Source organism: Somniosus microcephalus, chromosome 8, assembly GCF_052327205.1.
Source record: "Somniosus microcephalus isolate GS21.2 chromosome 8, FLI_Smic_1.0, whole genome shotgun sequence".
Lineage (NCBI taxonomy): Eukaryota > Metazoa > Chordata > Chondrichthyes > Squaliformes > Somniosidae > Somniosus > Somniosus microcephalus.
Genome location: NC_140994.1, coordinates 161407464 through 161426491, shown reverse-complemented (window position 1 = coordinate 161426491; position 19028 = coordinate 161407464). Strand labels below are relative to the sequence as shown.

Genomic DNA, 19028 nt, shown 5'->3' with positions numbered 1-19028 from the left:
TTCTTTGACAATTTCTTCATCATGATTTTTAAAGCCTTTCTGAATTTGTTTTGTGAAATATCTCAGGTACATTTCTCTATATTTTAATATTATTTCAGATGTGGAGCGTTACAGACTAGAAATGTATGATACCTTACTGTATAAACTTCATAGAATATACCTTTAATAACCAGTGTCCCATGCAATGTTGATTTATGTTTCTGGTAGCCGTTATTGTTCTCTCTTTGTTTTAACTTCAGATAACTAAGCACAGGGTGTAATCACAAGTATTGCCCGTACAACAAATGTCCCCATAGAGCCCTCTTGTTATCTCTTTTATGCCTCAGTTGTGTTTATTATTATTCCAATAGTACACAGTTTGGAGTTAATGGATGAATAGATTTCCCTTATCTTTCAAGCGCTTCTGCCTCGTACGTGACGGGTGGGTCACCTGCGAATAAAAACACATTTGTTGACTGTATGATTTCGCTTCAAGTGAACAATCGCGGGCTGGGAGGGAGGTGATAATACATCCGATAAATGTACAGATGTGTCAGTTTATCGCAGGCAGGCGACATAACCAGCTATTTTTAGCAGTGTTTTTATTCCGGCAGTTGAAGTGGGATAGAGCAGGGACGGAGAGGAACTGTTCTTATCAGAACTGGAAGACGCGGAAGGAGCTGTTTCTTCAGCACCAAGGTCTTCGGCACGTCAACAAGGTTTGCATCTTTTCTCCAACCCTTCAATCTCGAGCGACAAAGTATTTCTAATTTGGGGGGGGGGGTTGGGCATATCAGCCCCATTTTCACATCAGGGCCCAACCCTGTTGCACACCCAGGAATTCCATGCATGCAGGACACCACGATCACGAATAATAATTTCAATATAAAAAAGGGCTTTATTGATTGCGGCGTCCTTTTAGATATGAGAGAATGATAATGCCCCGAGCCTGCTGTATTTAATTGGGATTTTAAAGAGAACGACTCGTGTGTGTGTGTGTGAACAAGGCATTATACCATTGTGGCTATTACGTTTGCAACCCACAGGGTGTAAATAATCCGGGACATGCACAGACCAAGCGGAAACTTGAATGTAGGTTACAGTAATTGAAGCCTGAATAAACACAACTGGCAAGAGGTACGTTCTTACCGATTTCCCTATCTTGTAATAGCGCTGACCATGCCCAATGACATTTAAAGGCGATATTCAAGCAGTGAACGTTAACATTGCTGGTTGAATCGCATCAGAGCTTCCGTAATGGTGAGTGTGGTTTTACTGCTCCCAAACCGTTCCCCACAATCCGTCAACCTGTGACATGACGTGAGTCCGTACATTCACTCACATTACAGCAAAGATTAACATTAATATGCAGCGTTGCGTTTTAATGCACGGCTCCTCGTCGCTGAGAAATAAATCGTGTTGTGCACCTCGGGGTTTATACTTGTGATGCGATGATGTATATGCAGCTGTATAGAATGGACAATCGGTATTCACGGCTATTGCATAAATACACTGAACAGTTAGCAATCATGTTAAACCAGGTCCACCAAAAGAGGTTAACAGCAGCCGAAATACATTCGCACGATCATTTATAAATTATTAACAATTTGCAGACGGTGCAAGCGACTCCATATGCTGTTGGTGTATTGTCTACGATTCCTTTCAACCGTGAATCATTGTCAACAGTAGAGAACAAGAGTTGCAAATGCAAATATTAACCAGTGGCTTGCAATAGGCTGAACTGGAGATTCTTTACTTTGTGCCAAACACAATAGTTGACGGTTACATTACTTCAACACTAAAGATCAATTTATAATGCAAGGCAAGGAGATTGCAATTTAAAAAAAATGGATTGGGCAGTTATGAACGCATGAAGGTGATCCGCTTAGCTCCAGTTACTATGTTAATAGGATTATACAGATACATGCAAAAGTATAGGACGGCTTGTCTGCTGATCTTCCACTTGACCTTTAGACATAAGGCTTTGAAAGCGTAGTTCAACGAGACGAACAGGCAATTAACTAAAGATTGAACTGCACACCTCTAGCCCCCAAGAACAGTTTAGTCATTACATTTAGGCTTTTATCTTTCAAAAACTCCATTTACACGTAAACAGAAATAAACACGTTTCTAACTCTGGATCTTACCTTTTTTGAGTGGATAGTGCCTTACAGGATTTGTTTGATTCTTGGGCTAAAGGGTTTATCCCTAAGCATATTACTCCATTTTTTTTATTCATTCACGGGATGTGTGTATTGCTGGCAAGGCCAGCATTTATTGCCCATCCCTAGTTGCCCTTGAGAAGGTGGTGGTGAGCTGCCATCTTGAACTGCTGTGTGGGGAGTTCCAGGATTTTGACCCAACCACAATGAACGAACAATAATATATTTCCCGGTCAGGATGGTGTGTGACTTGCAGGGGAACTTGGAGGTGGTGGTGTTCCCATGCGTGTCTGCCCTTGTCCTTCTAGGTGGTAGAGGTTGCAGGTTTGCGAGGTGCTGTCAAAGAAGCCTTGGCGAGTTGCTGCAGTGCATCTTGTAGATGGTATACACTGCAGCCACAGTACGCCAGTGGTGGAGGGAGTGAATGTTTAAGGTGGTGGATGGGGTGCCGATCAAGCGGGCTGCTTTTTCTTGAATGGTGTTGAGCTTCTTGAATGTTGTTGGAGCTGCACTCATCCAGGCAAGTGGAGAGTATTCTATCACACTCCTTACTTGTGCCTTGTAGATGGTGGAAAGGCTTTGGGGAGTCAGGAGGTGAGACACTCACTGCAGAATTCCGAGCCTCTGACCTGCTCTTGTAGCCACACTATTTATGTGGCTGGTCCAGTTAAGTTTCGTATTTTCAAATCTAAATCTGATTTAGATTTGAAAATATGGGCAGTTTAGTCCAAAGCGTAAATTAAATTGTTGTTGTTGCTGTCATATTATTTTCCTAAATTGAGTTTGTTGACAGATGCTGAAATCACATTAGACATGTGATAAATTTTGTCTTTTATGTACACGTTTCACCAGACTCAGTTTAAATAGAATTGCATTTCCTGTAAAATACTGAGGAACACAGTTGCACCTCACCACAGGTAAATAATGAATATTATTTAATATGTCTATATGATATTAAATGATGTACAGATTTCATGTTTTTGCAAATTCAGTATATATAGTCAAGATTTCAGCAAAGTACTATTAAATGTAAATATTCAATATTGTACAAGAAAATATTTCAGAATTGCTTATTGAACAAACCTAATTATTTCCTTGCTAAACCTGAAAATAAGATGACTGCTAATTTGAGCAGTAGAAATGCTACCCATTTGTGTTTTTTCAATATTTGAAATTAGACATACAAAACACTCAAAGATATTTCAACTTAATATACAGTAGACCATAAATATAATCATATTAGAAACATTAGTACCAAACAAATTGAAACTAATTGTTATTAATATAACCATCTAAACCTCCAAACAGAAAGCTAGAGATAATGGCCCAGATATTCCGATCACAGGCCTCCCACGGGCGGAGGACTGCGATCTGGAAAAATCTGCGCCCTTACCTGAGGGCTCCCGGGGCGTGCACAGTTCCGGTGCTGGACCTCTCCAAACTACCGGTACGCAGGGCCCACATATCCCAGAGGCGCAGGTAGTTTGCAGCATCCCTGGGATCACGTGGGTCCTGGGGAGCCAATCAAAGAAGGGAATCTCCCTTCATACATTTGACAGGAAGGCCTGTCAAATATATGAATGGCGATCACCCCCAAAGCATAGTAAAACTTTAAATATAATTTTTTTTAAATCACATTTTTAAAATGACTTGAAAGTACAATAAATTAACTATTTTAAACAAAACTTTAAATTTTTGAAAAAATTAAAGTTTTTTATGGGGCTAAAAGTAAACTTACCTTTTTTAAAAGTATTTAAAGTTTTAAAGTTTTTAAATGATAAATCAGTGGAAATTAAAAAAAAAAAACTTTTTTCAACTCTTATCCTGGTAAAAGCAGGACTTACGCCTGCTTTTACCAGGCGCAAGAATTGTAAGGGTTTTCTGCAGGCGGAGGGTCTCCAAAAAGCAGAACTCTCCGCCCGCAGAGGCCCTGCTCCAGGGCAGCTGGAGCTTTTTTAACAGATCGGATTTGCCGGTTTCCAGCGCATGCACAGTGCATGCCTGAAACTGGCATTTCCAATGTCCCTACGAGTGGGTACACAGCGTGTACCCATCCGTAGGGATTGAAATATCTGGCCCAATGTTCCTGACTTTTGTCCTGGGAAATGCCCTTTTCACCAGTGCAAAGGTCAGCTCAAAACCCATTTTGGCAGGTCTCCATCCCCTTTGCTACCTCTTGATTTGTGGGGCTTACAAAGGGGAAGCAGACCTGCAGTAAGTGTAGACTCATTTCTGCCATATAAATGAGGCAGCAGGGGGCATTCCTTGGCCTCCTGCTTCACTTTCCTTCTTGCTGGCCCATTTGGCATCAAGCTGAGAGGCTCTCGAAGAAAACAGGCGTTGGAGCTCGCGCCAGGACTCCTGCAGATTGGAGGATCTGTGAGGATCCCAGGGGCAGACTGAAGCTACCTGCTGGCTAATTCTTTCATGTACTTCAGCCACCAACCCAGGTGATCTTTGAGCCCAGAGGTCCTCCAGCAGCAGCCAGAAAGCCCGGATGCCAGCAGCTGGAAACATAGCTGAAGGCACAAAAGGCCCTCAACTATGCTTCAAGTTCCTCCCCCTTTTGCTGGGGCATACCAGGAAAATAAGCCCTAAAAAATAAGGAGGGGACAGGGGAGCAGAGTAGAGTTAAGGTGCAGTTATGCTAGCAGTTTCAAATTAATGCAAAATGTATTCATGTGTGCATCAGTGTGAAAGTAACACTATCTTCTCAGGCAGCCATGGTTGGGCAATAAATATGTCCTTGCCAGCATGACCCATAAACAAACAATAAATAAAACATTGTAATTTCTCCTCTCTGCTAATGTAATTCCATGCCCTATTTGCCTTTTTTCCCCTTAAAAGGACAGTTGCTGGCAGTATCATAGATTAATCCACAATAACTCCTGGATCTCGCTCCTGATCAGTAACACATTAACACTTATCTGCTGAAGACATGCTCACATTTTTTTGTTCCTTGCTCTCATACTAATCACAAACAAGATATGAACCTATGATAGTGATGGACAAGAAAAGACCAGTTGGTCCACCAAGACTGTCCCATACCATCATGGTGCAACTGAGCATCATAATCTCCAATGCTCCCCACCCACCACCAGCCATAAACTCAACTGGGAGAAACAAACCAAAGAAATAAAATCCTGGGCCAATTCATGGAAGAAAACAATCTGGGAAATTCCTCTCTGACCCCCAAAGGCAATCAAAACAAGTTTCAGAATATAACAATGACCACGCGATGCAATACTCAATATCCCACCTACCTTTTGTACACAGTGAAATCAACCACTGCTAGGAAGCTATCCAGCCCTCTTTTGAACACTTGCAGTGAATCTGCATTTACTGCATGAGCCAGAAATTTGTGCCACAGTTAATTAACCTCTGTGAAAAGAAAATATCCTGACGTCTAACCTTGTTCTACAATTACGTAGCTTATATGCAAGAATTCAAATAGTCCATTCACATGGACGCAGCCCAGTTCCTTAATTATTTTAAAGACCTCAATCAAATCTCCCTGAAGTCTACACTTCTCTAGAATCAGAAGAGCCACCTTTCTAAGTCTAAATTATTTTACATTTACCCATGTAGAATTACATTTGTCATCTATTTGTCCAAATACCTAAAAGATCTAAAACTTTTTGAACCTGGTTACATTCTTATTACTTGCCTTTTCCAACTGTTTACCCACTAGATCTCTTAAGATCCTTTCAAATGTTTGTCTACAGCAGACATTACACTTATTGGTTTATAGTTTTCAGGTATGCATGACAACCCTTTGCTAAAAATAATCTGGTTATGTTAGTCATTTTCCAATCTTCAGGAAACTCTCTGAAATTTAGTGAACTTACTATTTTCTAAAGTTTCACAAGTATATTTTCCAACATTTAGGGCTAAAAATTCTACATTGCTAAAAACCAGCCAGTGCCACCGCGGGTGGATGTTAATAGCCACCGAAAATGGCAGAACCGGTAAACTGGCGCTGGTGGCTAATTAACATTAGCCCAGCACTAAACTTACTGTGCAACGCCGTCCTGGTGGCGTTTGCCCTGGCAGGAGGCAAAAATGTAGCATGGCCAAAGCAGCAAGAACAGCCTGCTTTCAAAGCAAGGCTGTCATTTCAGAAAGCAGTTTGGTCTCTTAAAGGGAAGCTGCCTTCTGAAATTAAAAAAATAAAAATTGTGTAAAAATAGGCAGTTTTTAGCCCTTACAGCTCAACTGCCTCCTGAAAAAAAATTAACATTAAAAAGAATTCCCAAATGGTAATCTTCAACTCTTAAAGCTGAATTGCCTTCTGCATCTAAAATAAATGGGGAAAATGCTTCAGCACTAACACAAATGGCTTAGCAAGCTAGGAAAGGGGCACCCAGGGTCTCACACACAGCTCTCCAGCTTTGTGCAGGGGGTCAATACTGCAAGAGAGGTCCTCTATCCACAGCGACCAGGAGGCCCTCCAGAAAGAAGGATGTGGGAGCAGGTCACTGAGACCATCACTGCCAGCAGTGTCGCCCCCACCACCTGGCTCCAGTGCCAAAGAAACTTCATGACCTCAGACCAATGGTCAAGGGCAGTGAATGCACCTTCAAAGGCTGTCTCCTACAAACTGCTCCACTAACCTCACACAGTTCTCAATGCACAACTCCCCCTCCCCCAAAACACTAACCAACAATCTGTACCAAACACCTCCCATTCCTAGCTTCACCTCACCCCATTGGAGGAGATGGTGCTGGCCATTCTCGGCAGGGCCATGGCTGAGCCCTTGGCCAGCGACAGTGCTGAAAGGATACAAGATGCTGGTATCCTCATAGATTATCCACCTTTTCGCATGCACCTCTTGCTTTCCCGCCCTCCCCTCACCACAGCTCCACCCTTGTGCCTTCCTCATTTCACACAGCCAAGAAATGCAACCTGCCCAGCCTGTGGGTGGCCAAGAAGAGGGAGAGGAGAGTGAAGAAGAACTAGAAGAAGAAGAAACACTGTCACTTGATTTCACACTCCCAGCCACCAGATCCTCAAGGTTAACCAGCAAGGCCATTTGCAGTCTCCCCTACTGAAAGTCCACAACCTTCCACCAGCCATGCTGCAGCCACTGGGGTAGCACTGTGTGACATCAGTAGTATAGGCAAAGGCACACACTAGACAGTCACTAAGAGAATCCATAAGGGTAATGAGTTGATTTCTTGATGTCATATTGGATGGATAGATGTATAACGTTTGATTGGAAAGTTTGCTTTGTGGTGACTTTTATTTCAGCATTGTGGCCAAGAGGACGCTGTGATGATCAGTAACAGAGGGAAGATAAGGTGTGGGACTAATGTTGAAAGGGGAATTGGGGCTGTGGTTATTGATACCACAGGCAGGTGATTCCATCCCGGATATCCCGGTCAGAAAGGGGCTGTCTGGGTTGCATCCTTCCACCGTTTCCTCCTCTTCTGCGTCTTCCTCTTCTGCGTCATCCTCTTCCCTCTGCGAGTGGATGCTGCAAATCTGAAATAAAAGCAGAAAATTGCTGGAAATACTCAGCAGGTCAGGCAGCATCTCAACCTGAGACATGAACTCTGTTTCTCTCTCCACAGATGCTGCCTAACCTGCTGAGTATTTACAGCATTTTTTTGTCTTCTCAGAGGCCTTCCTATACCATCTGAGGCCTTGCAAGCATCCAATAGCACTCCATACACACTTAAAAAAACCTTTAACATGTATTGCACCAAGCTATTACTTGAATAAAATACAAAAAATCCAGTCCAAAAGCTTAAATGCAAACGTACCTGAAAGATGTGTGTGTCCCTTTAAGAGGTGCTGACAGTGTCTGTCAGTCTGCTGAACACTCGCTTTTCAGAGCAAGCTCAGGACCCAGCGCTGAACTCAGCGCTAAGGTCGAAGTTCGCAGAGCATGACATTAAGTCGGCATTGTATGCCGCTGTCCATTTGCATCTCCAGGGCCAGTGCTGCTATCGGCAGTGCTAAGGCCCTCACCAAAATGCTAGCTGCTGAGTCCCACGTTAGAGAAGGGCGCTAGAGTGGCAGCCGCCATTTTTCGCCAGGAGAGCAGCGTAAATGGGTGGCGCTAAGGTAGGGAATTTCTAGGCCTAAGTTTATTCTAAATATTGATCCTCTGAATTCATTATTTAATGTTTTCAGTTCTTTCCTGTTATTATCCTTTACTTTTTTTGATGGCATGTACAGCACAGGAGTATTGAAAGCATCTCCAGACCAGAGAGGGAAGTGTTGAGTTGATCGTTTAGCATCAGATATTCTTTAATATCATGCCAAACCTCAACTACTTGCTTGTTATTCTGTAACCAATCTCCTAAAAAAAAACAGAATCTCTGTTTAAAATTCTCAGCTTGACCTAGATGGAGACATGGCCTAATACAATAGTCACATCAATTCCAATAATTACTGCTGTTGGTGGAGAGGCTCACACTGGAAAACTCAGGATTAAATGAGTTAGCAAGCAAACTAATAATTGTGAATAGTGGAACTAAGCAACTTGTCACCTCCTGATTCAAATCATCACATGACACCAGACTAACAGGCATTTAAGATACCAACATTCATACTATTCCTGAGAAATATTTGATACAAATTCAGCACTTTAAAATAATAAATCAACAAGAGTCCACTGACAGCTAGAGCAAAATAAGTATCTTTGTCGATTATTGCAGGCTTTGATTTTGTTGCTGTGGTAATGAGGGGTTGCCTTGGTAACACAATTCTACACCTCTATTTTTCAGTGTACAAAGAATTGTTTGATACAATGAGGTAGATCAGCAGGTGGTTAATGGAGTCGTGTTCTGTTTCCGTTTCAGACTATAAGAATGTTAATGTAGTTAACAATCAACATTTTAGATAGAAGTATCTGTGTGTGACAGATACTCAAAAAATGCAGTGCTTGGTCTACTAAGGATCAAATCTGTTCTTAGAGGAGGAAGGAGATTAATGAAAAAGAAAAGACAATGGGACATATCTAGCAACCATATTAACTCTTTTCATCGCATATAAATTAGAACCACTTTTGTTATGTTCCAAAATTATGTTTACATTGTCAGTATTACAAAAACAATATATTAGTTATACAATCCTATATTAAGTATTGTAGTGTTAAATGCATCAGATAAACCTTTGTACTCTGTTGTACAGGCCTAAATGTCACCTCATTGTTATCTCATGAGCCTGTTGGAACTTCAAATCTCATTGAATAAAAGACAGTTTGTCAGTACACCTCCTTTCATCTATCCCATATAACTTTTTGTTGTTGGAGTCGGGTCTTGGGCAGGTCAGAGTTGGGTCATGACTTGCAAATATTAAGTGAACATTCAATGGCTACGACTATAATGTGATAGGCAATGTTCAGAACTGCATCACATTATGTAGATAAAAACAGGATTGACCAAATAATGTGCAGTATCCAAAATGATTAGTATGAGGATACAAATGTTACTTTTTATCCAAATATTTATTACAAAGGTTCACTAAAATGGGTTAGGGTGAAAGCATCAAGTGCTAAACCTAATTGAATACTTTTGAAATTGATAAAAAATTACAGTTAATTGGGAATCTAGTGAAGCAGTAATAAAGCACTCTGCAAACTATTAAAGCCAAAAGTTAAGTTCCTAGTCTGCAGATCTGCTAGCCATATGTCTTTAATGAGAATTATTACATCTCTGGTGCATCGGATGATTTTTTTGTCATAACCTAGCTTCCTGTTGAATTAACCACATGTTATAATTGCATTGAAGTTAGAGAGGAGCTGGTGGACAGTTTGCTTTTTCAGCTGAAGGAGAGATAAGCAGTTAACATGAAAGAAGGTTAAAATAGGAGAATGGGGAAGAAATACAAAATGAAAATGAGTATATATCAAGAGTGCTTTCAGTAAAATAAAAATTTGCATTGTGAGCGCTTTCAATAGTAAAAGGTCCGCAGAAATTATGACCATTGAAGTTGCAGTGTCAGTGCAGTTTTATCATTCACCAAGGTGTACACAAGTAGGACAAAGGACAGGAATATTGCCATGGATTCAGCACCAGCTGTGCTGTGTTTATTTTTTCTGAAATCTAATGCCTGTCTTTGTGCAAGGCTACACAATCCTTGAAATAATGTTGGCAGAACTCCATAAAGCACATAAAGTGGTAATATACCACCATAAGTGAGTAAGATAGCTCTATGTACATGTTATAGCTGATCTTTATATTAGATGAACAATCAAACAGTGCTACCATCATTATGTTATATTAAACTAACATAATAAATCGACAAATTTGACTACCACAAAAGGGTTCGCATGGCTAATAGTTTTCAGGATGCAACGATCAAACATTTTACATTTGAAATGAACGGCGCCCAGGTAAACTATAAAGACATTTTAGGTTAAACCTCGGCCTAAACAATCACAGCAGCTGTTGCATCGCAGAGTACTGTGGGATGAGCAGTAAGGTTTATGACAAGTGCAGGTGGTTGTGGTATCATGAGTTCCACCTAAATGGGTCCCAGAAGGGTGCTTTCTATTTTTAATATACTCGCAAATGGAAGAATTGCAATATCAGGAAATAATGGCTTAGGTAGTTAGCCTATCAAAAGTAATAAGCACTGATGTGTTGGAATATGACAACTGTAGGGTGACTTATTTTCTAGTACCAAGGAATTATAAATTGTATATTTTTGGTGATTTTCAAAGTGAGGCATGAGAGTATGGAAATGGAAGACATTTCCACTTTGAACACCCAGGCCGAGAAATTTGGCCTGTTTTTCGGGTGCTAAAAAGCCCTCTATGATCCTAATATGACGGGCAGGAAGCACGTGCACATTTCCAGCAGAAGGTGCTCCGTCCACCATATTGGTGAAGGTAGATGTGCTAGTGGCAGGAACACATGGCAGGCAGCTTTGTAAGTACAGAATAATTTATTTAAATTAGGGTCCTGCACGTCTTACACGCTGACTGAGTCACTACTAATGTGCAGTGCGCTCCCTGACCCCCTGTACACCCATTTTTGGGTGCAATTGAATTTTTAGGCCCAATGTAAGGATCAAGCTCTTCCATTCAAGGATAGCATCAGATGCAGAGTAAAGTGCCCTCTGCTCCAACACCAGGGCAATTCTCTAGGTATCAACCACTAGAGCCTTTAATGTAAAAATATTCATGCAAGGTGAACAATTTACAAAGGAAACCAGCTGTGCCATTCTAAATGAACTGATTGGAAACTTCAGAGCCATATCCCAGAAACAATACAGAACACAGTCTATTTCTCGCAGATATCAATCATTGTGGAAAAGGTACTGGCCAGGACAATAGCAATATTCATCTCAGGTGCATACTCCACACTTTATCCACATACTAGAAAATAAGCTTGAAAGGACATTATCAATAGGACCAATGCTATGACTACCATCTGTTGAACCTTGCAGAAGGCCAGGAATCAGACAACAGTGTAGAAATTGACCTTAAACTGTCAGGCGGGGAAGGCCATGGATGGTAAGCCAGAAAATACACATAGTAGAACATTTGGCAATCATGGAAAGCAAATATTCTTTGGCTTTGTCCCATTTGTTAATGTCTATTTCTAACTGTGCAAAAGGTAACAGCGAGTTCAGGTAATGGGAATGGATTCCAGTCTAACATGCTTTATTATATTAGACAATTTATATATCCAGCAATATTGTACAAGTCTGTGTAATTGTTCATACAGGTGCAAGGCTGGTACGATGAGTACAGGTGTGCACCTGGTTTCAGCCACTACATTGCGTATCTCAGCTTACCACTGGAGATCGTGTTAACTGAAATGAGAGGCAATCAGATTATTTCTAACCTCCTGCACATATATTACCTCATCATTTGCTGGTTCATGCAATTGCAGTGTTTGGTCCTCAGTGGCCATAATAGGGGTGGTATTCTTGATTTAGCCCAAGATAAGCTTCTCAACTGGAGGTTATGCAGAAAACTGCAATCATTAGGCTGGCTCACAGTGTAATGTATTCTCTACCTTTCCCCATTTCCCTGCCCAAATGATCTGAGCACTAGAATCAAATGCATATGTCTACTTAATGGAAGGGCATATTGTTTTGAGTGCTTGTTTATATTTATGCTCTGCTGATATCTGTGGATTATGCAGCAGGAACTTGAACCACAGTTTCAGGCCATAACAAAATCCACCAACAATCAGTCCTGCAACTGGTCACTGCATTCAAATGTTGCAACCATAGACAACTAGCTGAGTAGAAACAAGTAAGCTGTTGATCATAGGACTGCGGGGTAGAGTTTTCGCTTTGGTTGCAATTGGGTAATTGCACCCAAAATGCACTTGAAATTGTGCTAATTAGTTTACAGTGCAAGTTTCTGCTAAAATTTATTTGCATAATCACAAACGTAAAATCTTCCAAGAACCAGCTCACTCAAGCAACGTGATAGAATGTAATGGTTTCTTTCCTTTCTTTCCATTAAAAAGTACTCCTTGATATATTTAAAAGTGGTAACCTGGCACAGTTTTATTAATACAGCTGCAAATGGGTTTATCAGCAAAAATAAGCATTTTTAATAAGGGTGCCCAGTCCTCACCTGAACACCGGACATCTCAACACCTCCAAGCTCTTCATCCTGACGGTCCGCCTCCTCTAACTTGGCGTGGTTTGGAGCCATCGGGAATCCCACACTTCAACATTAAAAATAGAGATTAGGCTAAAAACTAACAGGCAGTTAATTGGCATTAATCCCCTCCCCGCCTCAGGGAGGCGGGTCCCAGTGCGGGGCGGGTACCCGCCTCCTTTGAAACTGGCATGGAGGCGGGTTGGGGGCGAGATGGGTTCGGGGCCCCCGATTTCGGGATTTTAACCCCCCGCACGCCTCCAATCCCACCTCCACGGCCCAATGAAAATCCTGCCCATAGAGTCATAACGGCACAGAAGGAGGCCATTCAGCCCGTTGCGTCCATGCTGGTTCTCTGTAGAGCAATCCAGTCAGTCCTATTCCCCCTCTCTATCCTCATAGCCCTGCAAGTTTATTTCCCTCAAGTGCCTATCCAGTCTCCCCTTGAAAACATTGAGGCCTAGGAATTCACGGGGCGCCAGTCTCGCCAGGGCGCCGGAAGTACCGCCCCGGAAGGAGTCGCGAACGCCCGCCGGAAATTTAGTTTCAGCACCCCAGACGGAAGTGCAGCACTACTCGAGGCGCCCCGCATCCATCTTGGGGCGCTGCAACTGAAAATCGCAGCGCAACGTGCGGCGCACTGCAGTACTGCAGGTCTTCCTCCCCTTCTTAAAGGGGAGGGGCCTGCTGCAGCGCGATTGGCGATCGCGAGTGCCGGCAAAAGAGCCCAGCACCGAGGAGAAGTGCCGGGCTCTTGGGACACAGCCGGCACAACGTGGGGGGGGCTCAGGAGGCCGGGGACGGTGGCGTGAAGAGGTGCTGGCAGGCGGCCAGCAAAAAAAATGGCCGCCCCGCACCTCCGTGCCTCTACCGCCGCAGGTAGGCCCCCCTGAACTGGTCGCAAATTGCGACCGGCATTAAAGCAGGGGGCACTACCAAATTTCGCAATCGGGGTGGTAGCGGGGCGCTGCGCACACCGATGATGTCATCGGTAGTGGTGCAGTGCTAACGGCTAGCGCCGCCATTAGCGTCCCGCTAAATTTAGCGGGAGGCGTGGCCAGTGGCGCTGAACCCACTAAGTGCCCTCTTTGGGCGCTAATGGGTGGTGCAGCCCACTGAATTTCTAGGCCTGAGTGTCTCCGATTCCACCACTTCCGTCGGCAGCAAGTTCCAGGTCCTCACCACTCGCTGCATAAAAAAGTATTTCCTCACATCCCCCCTGTATCTCTTACCCAGAACCTTAAATCTGTGTCCCCTAGTCCTTGTACCATCAACTAGTGGCAACAGCCTTTCCCTGTCTAGCCTACACCTCTATCAAGTCACCCCTCAACTTCCTTTGCTCTAATGAAAACAAATCCAGCTTCTCCTTGTAACTAAGATCCTTGATCCCCAGAACCATTCTGGTAAATCTCCTCTGCACCCTCTCTAGGGCCTTCACATCCTTCCTAAAGTGTGGTGACCAGAACTGGATGCAATACTCCAGTTGTGGCCTAACCAGTGCTTTATAAAGGTTCAGCATAACTTCTCTATTATACTCAATACCTCTATTTATGAAGCCTAAGATCCCATATGCTTTGCTAACCAGTCTCTCAATATGTCTGGCCACCTTCAGGGACTTATGCACATTGACTCCCAGGTACCTCTGTCCCTCCACACTCTTTAAAACTGTGCCATTAAGTGTATATTGTCTCTCCCTGTTCCTTCTGCCAAAATGCATCACCTCACACTTCTCTGTATTAAATTCCATCTGCCACTTTTCTGCTCATTCTGCTATTCTTTCTATGTCCTGTTGCATTCGATTGTCCAAAGGAACAGTGGTGGGTAGATGAGTAGGATGGGAAGAAGGTTGGTGAGATTAGGCCCAAGCAGGTGCGTTGTGCAGGAAGGTTGGCCAGAGGGAAGAATGGGGCAGTTGGGCTTTTTGCCCTTAAAGAGGTAGCAATCAGTGCTTTGATGGGCTATTCGTAGAATGTGAGAGAGGCACAGTGGATTGCCATGAGCTAATCCTAGGGGGATTAAAGCCTGGGACAATGACAGGAGAGTAGGAAGGCAGTGGAATAGTGAAGGCAGAGGAATAGTGAAGGGTTGACCTAGGGGTTTGAAAGGGCAAAATACCTGAGAGGGAAGAAATAAAAGGTGACATGACTGGGTGAAAAGAAGAAGAGGAGACAGGAGAGAAGAGCCCAAGAGGGATCAAGAGAAGAGAAGATAAAAACAAGATAGAAATAATGGGCTCAGGTCCTAAGCAGTAGCCAAAATGCACACACGAATGATCACAGGGATTTCAGGTTACACAAGCATGGCAAAGATTGGGAGAGATATGTCCTTTGGCTGTAAACAAAGGATTGGATGGAGAAAATATGAGAGTCCTAAGTTAAAGTTAGAGGTCCTGTGGTGGGATGAAATTGACATGTAGACAGGACAGAGTAAGCTGGGAGCATCGCCAAATCAATGTCCAAGTTTGGAGACAGTTGTGAAAAGCGAGCAAGTCCAGGAGCTGTTTGTAGGGCACAGTATCAGTGAGCGTGCTGCTGGAGCTTGTCCAGCAAAAAATAGAGAGCTGAGGATGCATGGAAAGTTGACCATGAGCCAACAGAGGTTGATCCAAGGGCAAAGGATAGCAATGGATGGCCATGGATAGAGTTACAACATAGAGGAGCTCATTAAGAAGCTAGCAGCACAAGAGCCATCTTGAGTTTCTGTAGTATTTTTGGTTCCTCTGGTTCTAAACTCACCCTTGTGACAGGTTCTTAATACACAATGGGCGAATCTTACCTGGAAGGCCGAGTTCAAGGCGGGGCTGCTGGTTTTCAGGTTCCAGTCCCACCCCCAGTGACGTCTGACGAACAGACGCTATATTCCCCTGATTAGCCTTGTTAAACCAGCCCTGCAGGCTTGCCGGCCAATTAAGGGAAAGCTGGTGTCAGATGACGTCAGTTGATGACGCTTCATCTGCCGGTTTTCTTAAAGGCATATGCACCATACTTATTTGACAGATGATTTGACAGTGTTTGACAGCATTGAGGTGCTGTCAAACACTGACAATCACTGTACACTGTACACAGGTGAGCCCTTGTACTCAGGCTCCCCAATTACTCTCTCCTTAGGATAAAACAGATGGCAGCTGCAGATGAGACTTCTCCCGATGAGATGAGCCTACGCAAACACTTCACAGCTTGTCACCTGCAGAAACATCTAAACACAATAAAAATTACTTTCATAACTTTTCCTTACCTCTGATACTCACCGGTGTCCCATTGAATCCTTAAACCACTTCTGCAGCTGTCACATATACATAAAAATTACAGTACACCCACACCATGCCTCACTTACCCTGGCGGGGGTTTCCGACGTTGGGAAGCCCGCAGCAGAAGGCTCAAAATGGGAAAAAGCCTCTTAACTGCCTGTTAACTACTGTACCTGTTAACAGGCAGTTAAGTGGCTGTAATTCTCTTCTTGCCTCTAGGAGTCGCGACCCTGCGCAAATCGGGGACCCGACTCCTGAGAAGATTGGTTGGAGGCGGGTTGGGAGCGGGTTTGGGACCCCCTCCCATTTTTTTGAATTTTCCCAGCAGTCCCGCCTCCAGACCCACCTCCTCAGGGCTGGTAAAATCCAGCCCAATATGTTTGTATAAGTTTGATCCTGCTCTGGCTCGAGAGAGAGAGAGAGAGAGAGAGAGAGGTGGTGTTGACTTTTTGGACTATAGCGCCAGTGTCCATTTTAACGACACTTTAAAAGTTCTCAGTGGGCCCCTTGGACCTCTGCGCACTTTTAAAATTTAACCTTAGTTAATTTAAATGTTTAGCATGTGGATTCCCCTGCCAGCATTTTCTCTAAACATTTTTAGTCCTTAAATTTCCATGGAAATGATCCCAATCTCCCACTATAATTTTGCCAGGCAATCAGCAGAGCCCCTGGAGAATCAGTGGGAAATGGCCATTGGTGCTGTTTTCCAAGTTACAGCCGGAGATCAGGACAATCCCTGTGGCAGTTCAGGGTCTTCGATTTTAAGCACCGAGAGGGGAGAGCCCATCATCCCACAAGCACAAAGCTCCCTTCTGACTGGAAGAATTCCAGCTGGAGCCAGGCATGATAAACAAGAAACAGCCGAGCTGTAACCAATGCAGAAGCTTCCCTTTTCAGGCTGGTGGCTGTAGTATAAATGCACCTTTTTGAGAATGCAGACCTGCTAGATACGAGTCCTCAATACAAAATGATGCTCGTTCATTACATTCCTTTCATCTCCAAGTTGATTTTTCAAAAGGAAAGAATGACATCAGCTAGTGCTTATGGGAATTCTTTTGTGATGACGGTCTTTCTGTTACATTGTTGGAAGAATTACATTGCTGTCTAGGGTTACTACTCACTCAAGCGAAACATTACTAATTGAAGTACAGCTATGTTATCAAATGCAAAAGAAGAATTTCACTTCCTGCCATTATTTCAATTCACTGCAGTATTAAAGTCACAACATTGTACTCTAGTATGATCATTTACATTTACTGGCTATCTGCTTTCAATAGTTTCAGAATCTATACATTTGACTATAAAATGGACCACAGTAATTCAAAGTGCTATCTCAATTACAGATCAAAGAGTTACGCATACCTTTCCAGTCAAGCTCTTTACAGCTTAGATGCTGTTTTTTTTCGATCTGTAATAAATAATTTATTTTTAGAGGCATTTTTTTAAAGAGATATTTGGACCATCAACACTGATTCTCCAATAATTAACTTTATTTTTATAAATTGCCATTGATCAAATAAATAATATCTCCATATAGCAAGCAATCATTAAGTGCAGTCTAAAGTTAGTTATCTTTAAATTTAAAACACTAATCATAATGCTTCTAAAAGACAAAATAAATGCTGTTTTCTCAAATTAGGAAATACTGTTTGCAGGTAATAACTTTCATGTCCTCCATTCACCTTTCTCTTCCCTATTTCCATAGTCAACCATTATGCATGCTATACTGTGCAGTTGGAGAAGGAGTGGATTGAGGGCCAATGCCAGAGCCAATTGACTGCCGATAGGCAGTTGTGAGTCAGTGAAAACAGAATTACCAGGCAGTATTTATCTAGAGGCACTATTAAACTGTTAAGCGTAAACTGCACTATCCATTCTTAAAATCAGAATCCATTATCACCGCACTGTGAACCATAGGGGGAATTTTAACTCCCTCTGCCCGGCAAAAAACGGGTGCAATGGGTGTTAAAATCCAAGTGGTACACTTAACACTCTTTTCTCACATGGCAGCTATTTTAACATTATTGTTTTCTTGGCTGGCTGACTGAGGAACAGTGCCATACATATGTGCAAAGATAGGACTCAGATGCTATTTTAACTGCTTACTGAGCATGGCGTCCACCACGGATGCCCCGTTAAGTTTTATCTCCACCAGGTTTTACTGATCTCCTCCGGGTCCACCAAGAAAGTTCCCTGCCCCCGCCACCATTAAAATCCTCATGAACAACGCCGCCGCCCCCCCCCCACCCCCCACCCCCCCACTTACTTGACTGCCGGTTTGGTGGCCTCTGGGCTGCCTGATTTTTGTAGGCCCAAAACTGGCAAACCGCCTCTGGAGGCCTGTTTTGCATGGGCATCCGACCGGTGGGATGTTAATGATGCCCTGCCATTAAAATAGACCAGGCCTCCCACTGCAGCTCCCGGGCGGGTGGCCTGCGCATCCATCTGGCATCATCCTGGGAGTTTAAAATTTCCCCTCATGTTACAGAACATAAGAAAATGTCCATCATAGACTCCACCCAATACAGTTCATTTATGGAGGAAAGGCTCTGCAAACTTTTCCCCTGTGCCTCAAGGTAAATGTGCAAAACTTTAGAACATCTGCTTAACGTTGTACATAATACAGCCTTGCTAATGGAATTGCCATGGTTGTAGCTGCTGGTTCAATTAGTTGACTGCACTTATCTTTAATAATACCATAAGAAATATTAAATAATAATAGAGTCAGTTGTGGAGGAGGTAGAACATGTGTCTGGAATTTGCAGAAAATTGACATTGGCTTACCCTCTAAAAATGTGAATTGCTGGGCAGCTGGAATTTGCTGTCTAGTCTTGGCTCAGTGGCTCTTCAAGTACCAGTGGCTTCACATGGAGTAGGGCTAATGTCAGCTCATCCTCATTGCGCACACCCACCATTTATATCAGCATGCAAGTTAGCTTTCTCATACCCGTTACTTTTTTTTCACTTTTATTATTTTTGAAGTTAAAAAGTAGTTGGTGAGAACCATCACTACTATATGCTGCTAAACATGACATGGTTGTAAAAAATAAATGACAGATTAACA

General features: G+C 42.9%; 1 protein-coding gene across 1 annotated transcript in view; it reads left to right on the top strand.

The window, feature by feature from the left end:
* Positions 1-564: 564 nt before the first annotated feature.
* Positions 565-19028, top strand: part of cplx2b (complexin 2b) — a 423444-nt gene continuing 404980 nt past the window's right edge. The window contains exons 1-2 of the mRNA XM_085995293.1: positions 565-698; positions 1026-1116. The gene's annotated coding sequence lies outside the window, so the exon portion shown is untranslated. The remainder of the gene's footprint in view (positions 699-1025; positions 1117-19028) is intronic.